Here is an 8190-nt window from a genome sequence, read left to right on the forward strand (position 1 = left end):
GAAATTCCAGCTTACCTAACATCGGACTTGTTGCAAATGGCATTTACAACAGAAGAAATAGGATCCATGGAGTCAAGTTCAGACGTTGACATGTTGCAGGAGAACAATACATTGTCAGGTTAATCTTCATAAAATATACTTCTAACATAGTATAAATAAATAAAATAGTATAACTAGTAAATAAATAACAAACTCAATTTTTTGTCGACAATTACATGAGTGGAAATGTACTTGTGTGAGTAACTCAAAGGAAATATTATAATCATGAAATGAGACAGGTATAAGAAGGGCTGTGTTTTCATTTTAATTTAAAAAACCAGATAAGTCTAAAGACAAGCTAGGCTTAAAAAATATAAATGTCAAGAATTGTTGTGTTTTAAAAGTGTAGAAAGTTTTTCTTCCTTTTTTAATTACTGTTCCTTAAAATTGAAACTTTTTATTTGTATTACAATGATTTTTTGTCATGACGATTATGTAGAAACAAGATGACTAGTATATTTTAAATCTTAAAAAAACTCAGCTCGAAACATACGAGTATTTTTCAAAACTCGACTCGATTCGACTTCAAAAACCAATAACTCGCACACCCCTAATAATTTTGAAAAACTAATATACTATAGCCAAGGTGTTTTAATGATAAAAGAATAATACAGGAATTTTTATCGGGTTGAATGGTTTAACGTTATAATCGTAATGCATTTTCCATTGATTTAGCATTGAAAAAAATGAACTTCAATCTTTTTCCAAAGGCGTATTTTTTAGGGTCAACTACATAAATGGTGTTTTAAAAATTAATAGACTACAAATGATCAAAATTAGATTATAAATACGTTTTTTTATATAGATCTTACATCCCCAACAAGTCAATACTCTTTTTCAATATTTTGTTTTTATTTCAGACGACCTCAACGATGAAAGTGGAAAACTACGTGGGCTTGAGGAAGAGGCAGTAAAGTACATAGCTGGCTACGTCGCTTCTCCGAGTGCGCAATATAGACCCTAGTCTTGGAAAAATTGTGGAAAACGTTTCTGTTCCTGAGGAGGGGCAGCCCTCATGGATTAGAACTCTATCTCACGGCTCCCTTACAGAACCTAGTGAACAGTGGCTTTTCTTTTTGTTAAAGAATTTGAAAAGGTATTTATAGAGTTGCATGGTCCCCTGTTTAAGTTTAGTACTGAATTCGGAGTGGTTAAAGTTTTAAAAGAGAGACTGAGTGCACAATTCCCTAATGTGTGTAAGGAAGCTGTTCACGTTTATTCAAGAATCAGGACATTTATTAGAGTTAGAGAGAGGTAAACAGGCAGCACAGCAACAGTAAGAGGAAACAAACGAAAAAAGCTACAAAATGGACAAAGTCCAACAAGTAAGAAAATACGCTGTCCATTATAAATTAATAGCATTATGACAATGCATTTATGTTTTACATACTGATAATACACATTTTATATAACTAATGTATTTTGCGTAGTTTTTTTTATCCTTGTCCACAACATTGGAGTTAATATATAGCAATAGGGTTTTGTGGAATAATATGTAAGGGCCGTGAAAGGGTCGATGCGCGCTGCCGAGGATTGCTTTGTCATACTACGGAACAGGCGCGGCTGGCAACCACGTGACGTCACAGGGCCAAGCGGCGGGGTGAAGTTACACCGGCTGAGTGGTCTAGCCCTTACTAGCTAGCTCTCCCCGGCCCTGAGTACGAGTATATCCCATTGAATATCCAAGGTCTCAAATGACGAACTTTGTACTGGTAAAAAATGCTGCAGGAGACATATCACATGTTTACAGAAGCTAGTAAATGAAAGTATCCGCCACATATCGAAAGAAAATTCGAACAACTCTGTGAAACACATCAAAAAGCTAAAAGATGAGCACTGACATAGTTTAAGACGTCATAGTCAAGTTATCAACGAACCTGAAAGCGAATATGACGATAGCAATGTTGATTGTGAAATTTAGATCAAGATGACATCAGTAGAAAATAACCATTTGTAGTCCCATTTATAATTAATACTTCGCCTCAATAACGGCTGTAGGTAGAGTTTACACCTTGTTATCCAAGAAAAAGTTTTAACATATATTAAATAATTTTAATATGTTAACAACTAAGATAATTTTTACTTGCGTAGTTCAACAATATTTATTATTAATAACATGTTAGAATAATTTCCACGACCTCACTATTATTAGAAAGTCAGAATTATAAGAACTTAATTGTTGCAGGTAGTATTGAAAATACTTTCATATATGGTTTTTAATTGTACAGTTCGCCATCCAAAATGCTAATGAAATGTAGGCAACAGCAAGCGTCTATTCTCCTGACTCACCGAGTATATGTATGACATACAGTGCCTTAATTAATAGTATATTCTTAACTATGTTACAACACGAATTGAACTATCTATGCTATATAACGCGGTTAGAGGTAATAATACATCTCCTAAAAAGTAGGCTACAAACTTGGTGAAACATTTGATATAAAGATCGTTGCACGCGACGTAATTACAATATGGAAGCCGTTCAAATTTTTAAAAATCCGCAACTTTGTTATTATAGGCCTACACAAGAACAAAGTATTCTAGAATGTTTAGGTTTCCTTAAAGATTGCGTAATTAACAATTTTTTTAGTATTAAACAGTTTTCAAGACATCCATTATACGTAAATCCTATAATTTTCCAATTACAAGGAACTGGATGGAAATGCTGATACAAATTCATACTCGGTACACAACTTCATTCCAATATGGCGGCCTTTCAAATAATAGAAAATCACAAATCAGATATTTATAGACAAACAAAGAAATTAATTAAAAAGGCGATATAGAATACATATAATACACTGTCCTAAACTTGCAACTCAGGTGGTTTTAAGATACTAAAGACATGTAAATCCATGAGAAATAAATTATAATATTTTAGTTGTCACATAATCAACACACCTCTTCAGACTGAGCTGGAAGGACTATTTAAATTATTTTCAATTTACTGAATTGTTGCTTTTAAATAAATAACTAAATCTATATTCCTTAACAAAAAAGGAAAAAAAAAAAATATTTTAATTTAAAATATATATTTTGGTAAAGTGTTTTGAAATCATGTTGGTAATATTTCTTTTGAGTACTCAAAAATTTGTCAAATAGGTATGAATCTAACATTTTTATTGACATATAATAGAAAAGTAATATTTCCTTCGATAAGATACTTAGAAATACAGATAGGTTTTTATTTTTAACTTTCTCGCAACTTTGCGACTAGCCCTAACTATTTAAATACTCGTATATCACACAATATATATATATATATATATCGTGTATATATATATATATATATCGTGTATATATGAAGCTAGTAAAAAAAGTATCGTGTTAAAATAAAAATTTTCTTTTCTTATCTTTGTGTGTCTATAATGAGGTTAAATCCTCGGTAAATGTAATTGTCATTGGTTTAATGTACGTTGGTCAAATCGAACATCGATTCTGTTTATAACTACCGTATGGATCTCTAGATATTAGACGTTAATACAGTGAAAAACCATTCGGTTTCACATTATTCATGTACAGTAGTTAGAGATCTGTAGTCTTAATAATTAGTTGTGATTGGAAATTCCCTTCCGCGTAATTTTAACCCGTAACATCCCAGATTAATATTAGATAGATGGCCATGTTCTATCAAATATTTTTTGTTTGCGGGGTGCTGTACAAGTGGCGTATAACAAGCCATTTTATTTCTCCTGCCTGTACACCTTGCTTGACCAGGTACGCCGGTACGGTGGGTCAAGCAAAAAACGTAGCTATGGCAAATTATCTAGGGGAATAGAGATGGAAAATGTCGTTGTTTGCTGCAACGCGTTGCGACGTTATTCTGCCAACCGAATAATATCAGGTTGCGGCAAACATCACTCACCCAACCGTGTTATTTAGCAAAACAGTTATCGGCCTGACCGTTGCGCCCTCGTCTATCCATTGCGCAGCTTTGGTTCAATAACGTTTTCCAGTGGCTGTTACCTATAGAAACGTTACTTGAATTACCGTTACCTAAAACCATGGACCACCATTCAGTTAACGGACTTTGTTACTATTATTAAGTGTACAAAATTCGTCATTTAGCTGCTTAGTTCTAGTTACTATAATTTATTTTTTGAGATAATTAAAAGTATTCTTTTGGTTCAATTAAGTACAAAAATACAGAATCGGGGTTTTTATTGTTTGAATGTTAAACATTTCACAGCGCATTGTACATTTACAACTATAGATAAAACATGTAAAATATTCAAACTGAAAAATGAAATATTTTAGTGTATTAATATAATTTACACTAGGGATTACTTTATAAAAAGCTATAGACAAAAATAATACTAAACCAATTAAAAACGTTTTCTGTAAATATTATTATATTAATGAACACACCTCTTAGGTTTTTTTATAATAAGTAATTTAAATACAAGACTAAAAGTTCTTTAAATACAGTTATCTTAAAAAATAACGTGTTTTAATTGACCCAAATGGTATTTACACGGAAAATTGACAGTAAAATAAAACCGTTAAATACGTGTTTTTAGCTTAAAGCTTAAAGCTTACAAACGCGTTAAGTTAAACTCAAAAAAGTAAATACGTGTAGTTACAAAGTATAAAACCCTATTTAATTTATTGAAAAATTCTAAATTTATGATATAAAATTTTAAATGCGGTTACCTGGTAGGTTTTCTCCCTTGGCAATTTATGTTGTCAACGTCCCTCCCAGACGGAAAATTTTGCGGAATCTACGTTGCCATCTTTGTTTTTGAGTGTTACCAATTTTTCATCATCTGCTGTGCAAGGTTTGCCATGTGTCTCTGTCCAGATTGCAGCTAAAAGTTCTGATTGTTTTTTTGATCAATTGCTTTGCCAGTTTCGTCTTTTGAAGACAGCAAGTTTGAATCTCGGGATCTAAAGAGTAGCCAATGTGCTATTGTTTTGCTGGGTTCAAACATTTTACATGCGTTTCTCGAGAACCATGCAGCAGTTCATTAATATTATTTTGAATAAACTGGTTTGAATGGCTCCTTTTGCATTTTTTTAAACACGGAATCAGGTCTCTTGTTAGGGGTATCACTTGGGATAATGTCACGTAGACGTTACCCCTCTAAATCTGTGAAGTGGACATCTTCTAAAAGGACGTAAGTTTGTGCTTAGATCTTTGCATAATCCCCATCTTCCTCTGACAAAATACAGGGAATATTTTATTTTATTTATTAAGCCGATAGTTGTTTTTACCGCCGTCCTGCAGCTCTACTAATATCTGGATATCCATTTTAATAAAGGTAGTAGTTCATCTCGTCTTTGAAATACCTCTTGTATTATGTTTGCGTGGGGCATTGCCACTGTTGTTGCTGGAGTGAAGGATTTTGAATGCGGAGGGATAATTGAATAGGGAATATGTTGAATGAGGGTGAAAGAGAAGGGGATATTATCGTGACTATCTTTAGGATAGTAGTAAAATGATCAAGATTTAAATCCGTTACGTCATATTTATAATCCATAAATATTTACCCACCCTGCAACCTCATGAGCAGTAAGGTTCGCTGAGTGGCTGCCAATGCTTGTTGCCATGAACTACGGGGTTTCTCAGGGATCAAACTGGTTAACAAAAAACATATTTAAAAACTAATGAAGCGGGATTTTTATTAAAACTTTGGTGAAGGATCTGTAGAGCGATTGGTAACTAAGGAGATAGTAAAGAGGGTGATAAAGAACAAACAAAAACGCGGGTGAGGGCTAGGGGATTCCGTAATTCCAATATAACATAATGTCGGAGGCAAAATACTATGAGTGTACCAGATTAAGATACGTATAATTATAGAATAGGATGTGATTTTGTTAACAATTCGTATTTGGGGGAAACAAAAATTTTAATTCGTGAGTGCCTACGGAGTTCTCATGTGATTTTTGCTAGATTAAGCACCTATACGTCGTCCCCAGAAGTTACTCAGGACTTCTTAACTTAGTATTTTTACATTTTCACTACACATTTTCGTATCTTTTTTGCTGTTTTTGTTTGAATGTATTATGGTAGGGTACATGCGTGACGAGGTTCTCATATCATTTACGTTAACGATGGAATTCATGGGGGTTTTGGACGGTGCTTGGCCTGGTATGACTGGGGGACGTGTATGTCCTCGGGGGCTATGTGCGTTTTTAGACATTGAAACGTTCTTTTTTACGGATATGATCGAGAGAATAGGATAGATGCAGACGAGGTTGCTGTAGACTCTGGCGGATTCGGTATACTCTTGGACGGGGCGCGTTAGGGGGGGAAGTACGTAAAGGATTTGGTTAGAGGCATCGGGTGCGGAGGCTTTGCCAGTTTATATTAACATCAGTGTAGAATTTCCGTCCAAAATACCTCAGAGTCTCCAGACCAATTGCTGCGGATAAATGTCATTGGCGAAACTAAAGGAAAATGAACCTGTGACCAATGTGTAAACTGCCAAAGTAGTGGCCGTCCTCAGGCCGTGGTTACAGGTGGTGGGATGTCTATTGCGGCACTAAATGGTTTGTTTTCATTCAACCCGTGGTTTACAAGCTGTAGTATGAGATCAGCGTTGACGTGCAGTGGAGCAGGTACGTTAGGGGAAATTTACAGTGGAGAGATCGCCTGAGGCGGGTGAAGCAATTTGGGGGTTACCTATTTTAATTCTTGTTGCGTCACCTTACTTGAACTGACAATGACCCCGGTCACAACATAGAGCAAAAGATCTGATGTTATTCATCTAATTTCAAAATTCATGCACTTACGTGATTATTCCTTGATTTTGCAGTTTTGCGCCTCTTTTTCTACTGGTTCGATTAAAATTAAATTGATAGCTACACCCTTCCCGTCTAAAAGCTCAAAAATAAACAATGTCTCCCACCGCCTAACGAGGTATGGAAGAGTTATAATACCCGGCTTGTTCCCCCCCTCCCACCCACCCCCTTAGAAATTAAAAGCTGTCGTAGGGGTCTTGGAAGTATAGTTACGCTTTGAAAGTTTTCTATCTTTTTTTGGTAAATTTACAGTAGGATGGCGCATTTCTTTCAATGTCGGTGTCTTAAGCATTAGTTATAGTTGACTTATAATTTAATACTTGCCCACATTAAATCGCACTTAGCAAGTTTTTATGTCAGCGTCAAACCACAGTATAGTATGTCAACAAGTAACTTGGTTTTTGACTTCTTGTTACACTCTTTTTTTTTAATCTAAAATTAATTACAATGTAAGATATTTATAAATAATAGAAAACAGTAAAACACAAAATTATTAAACGTGTTATTTCACGATTACCTTAATCACTCTACAATTATTTGTCGTCAAGAATTATTTAAGAAAACATTAAGATAATATTAGTTATTTTAAATAAAAATTTAAACCAAATATACGTTTAATAAAGGACAGAGATTACATCATGATGTTGCTCTTGACAAATTAAAAACAATCTGTACTGCGGACAGTGTTGGAATATGGGATCATATAATAGAATTAACAACAGTGAATAATCAGAGTTCAGGTTTTCATGTCCGCAACAAGGCACATCCCCTCCCCCAAGCCGTCTATGTCGCGTCTCCAGTATTTTGATTATTTACTTTACTATATTTATCGTTACGGGAAATTACGGCGTGTTGGTGTTGTAATAACAGATCAAGCTGCTGATGTCGAGTGTCAAGCCGTTAAGTATAGATTCCGGCCAATGATAGATAATTGTCCATCCTACAACTCTGTTGCTTTGTCATAACACGTTTGACTCCATAATAACAGGGGAAGAGTTTCCAGTCTGCGCTAATTGACTGTTACAGCACAGCTTACGTTGCGTGCAACGAACAGAGAATGAATTCATTGTCGTTGTCATCACTGTTTTTATAAAGGATCTCATGTTCTGGATAACACGTTGGCATGGGATAAATGGTTGCCGCGCTGGCAACACTTGTTATTTATCCATGTTATGTATAAATAACGCCCATCTCTACTAGGGAAAGCTATCAGTCCGGTTTGTGGTCTTGGTCCAGTCAGTCCAGTGTTCTAACCTTATACTATGCATGTCTAAATAATATTTTAATTTTTTTAAATATAACTAACCAATATGTTCTTATAATGTAAATGTACAACTTTAAATTTGGAAAGGCAACCACGAACAAAAAGTGAACTACGCGACTGCATGTACTTATTTAAGTAGCCGG

This window comes from Homalodisca vitripennis, chromosome 3 (assembly GCF_021130785.1).
Source record: "Homalodisca vitripennis isolate AUS2020 chromosome 3, UT_GWSS_2.1, whole genome shotgun sequence".
In the NCBI taxonomy this organism is placed as follows: Eukaryota; Metazoa; Arthropoda; class Insecta; order Hemiptera; family Cicadellidae; genus Homalodisca; species Homalodisca vitripennis.